Source organism: Genypterus blacodes, unplaced genomic scaffold, assembly GCF_046128005.1.
Source record: "Genypterus blacodes isolate CSIRO-AG114 ecotype Tasmania unplaced genomic scaffold, CSIRO-AGI_Gbla_v1 ptg000039l_1, whole genome shotgun sequence".
Taxonomy (NCBI): Eukaryota; Metazoa; Chordata; class Actinopteri; order Ophidiiformes; family Ophidiidae; genus Genypterus; species Genypterus blacodes.
This window is the reverse complement of record NW_027466852.1, coordinates 4,572,456-4,575,000: the sequence shown is the minus strand read 5'-3', so window position 1 is coordinate 4,575,000 and position 2,545 is coordinate 4,572,456.

Below are 2,545 nucleotides of genomic sequence, written 5' to 3'. Positions count from 1 at the left end.
CACACACACACACACACACACACACACACACAAACACACACTTGCTTTACTTACTTGGAAGAACGTGTTCAATTGAGATAAAGATGTAGGGAGGACAAACGGAAGTCCATGTATGTGATGGGGCTGTGTGAAATTGGGCTTTGTTACAAAAAAGGTACTGGTATCTAATCTCTTTCTGTGTTTATCCTTATCTTCTTGTTTTCTTTCGCCTACCGTGACATTTACCTCTTTCCCATTTTCTTCACAACAGTTCCTCATGTTTTAGTTCATCTAACTTTAAAACTTTTATTTCTCTCCTTCTCCCACCTCTTACCAGAAACACAGCAGCATTTCCAACATGAGAAATCTCGCCTGACATGTGAAACAGTCACATGGCATGATGGGCAGTGATTCATTTTATGATCTGTAGCTGTGGTTGTGGCATGATCACTATAGAAACACCTTCTTGACATTCAAATATTACTATTGCTGGGATAAGATAAGATAAGATAAGATACGACAAGATAAGATAAGATAACATAAAAGCTTATGATACCGAGGGAAATTACTGAATTACTGAATTACTTAAATGTGTAAGGTTTGTTTCGGTTTGTTGTACAGTTCGTTTCATTATTTAATTTTGTACCACTGCCCTCCATTTGTGAAAAGTCCATCATTACCATGTGCTATTTTTGGACTGTGCCTCATGTCTTCCACACTTCATCAACTGGCTGACAACCATTTACATGGAAAGTGACTCAGCACCTACTGGTTCAAGCTCCTTGGTAAACTGGTCCTTGGTCAAAAACAGACGATGCACTTCCCCTAAGGACTTTGGTTGAAGCAATGATGAAGAATAAATATACAGTATATTGTAGTTCGACCTCGATGGAGGTATCTATTGTTCTCATTTTGCACAAGTGGAATATGCATCAGGGTTGGGAATACATTGATCACACAGATCACACAGTAATGGTCACATGGGAACACACACACGGACAGAGACAACACATCCACACAGTGGACGAGTGAGAGAGTTGGATTCTTAACTCAATCTCCCTTCAGTCCTCGTGGTCCTTATCTTGAAGGTGAATAAAAGCTTGCTAAATGAAGGATTGCTTGAGCTTGAACTAGGCTTGATAAAACTGGTGACAGAAGGACGGTTCAAAGCCTCAAGTCAAGTCAACTTTATTTGTATAGCCCAGGTTTTCAAAGTGGGGGCCACAGCAAGTTGGGGGGAAAGAAAAGCAAAACAACAACAAATAAAACAAAAACAAAAACATAATAAAAATTCAAATTATCATGGGTATTGTTGCATTTTAATCATTTATTGCATATCTGAACATTATCATCAGCTGGCATTCAAACACGTCCATCACATAACTCACTAGCCCACTTCTCCAAGTGCTCCAGCCGGCTAGGTCTGGGAGTTTTTAAAGAGAAAAGAACCTAACGGGCTGCCTGACAGCCAAGCTGACCAGGCATCAGAAGAGAGAACCTAGAAGAAGAACTCCTGGCCTAAAGAAACTTGCAAGTATGAGGCAGCATACACAAAATATTATTTACAGTCACGCATAAAAACGGATACGAGGGCCCCAAATGCATTCTCTGCTTTGAGATCCTCTCAAACGAGTCCTTAAAACCGTCCAAACTTCAAAGTCACTTGAGCTAAAAGCACCCAGCGGATGCTGAACTTTGGGAAGATGAGGAAAAACTGCAAAGAAAACCTTAATGTATACGGGGAAAAAAGGGATTTCAGTTTTATTGACTTATATGGATTTATGGAAACATACAATTGGGTGTCGTCTGCATATGAATGAAAGTCTATGCCGAGCTGACGGATTATATTTCCAATGGAGCAGATAGATTGAAAAGAGTAATTGGGCCCAATACAGAACCCTGTGGAACATCAAATTGTACAGGGTAGTGAGGCAAATTAGTTTTATTTAATGAAACAAAGTGAAACCTAATTGTTAGGTAGGATTTAAACCAAGAAAGTGTAAGACCACCAATGCCAATTTGGGTCTCAAGATGATCAAGTAGAATATTATGATCCACAGTGTCAAAGGCTGTACTTAGATCAAGGCGAATTAGAACCAAAATAGCACCAGTATCAGCGGTAAGAAGTAGGTCGTTTGAGACCTTGGTCAGAGAGGTTTCGGTGCTATGTTGAGGCCTAAAGCCAGATTGGTACAGCTCAAATAATTCATTTGACTCAAGGTAGTCTGTAAGCCAATCTGCTACTAGATGCTCATGAATTTTGGAGAGGAATGGCAGATTTGAAATGTGTCTATAATGTGTCTATGAGAGTGTCTGAGTTTAAGGTAGGCTTTTTTGAAAGAGGTTTGAGGACAGCTGTTTTAAAAGCAGCAGGCACAGCCCCTGTGGAGAGTGACTTATTTATAACGTTATGCAAAGAGGCCCCAAGCACCGAGCATAGATCCTTTACAATTTGGTGTGGTGGGTGCAGTGATTAGGGTGGCCAGAGGTCCGGCTTTGGGCCGGACAGTCCGGTTTTTCGATGCCCTGTCCGGCGTCCGGCGCAGCATGCCAGGACGCGTGTTTG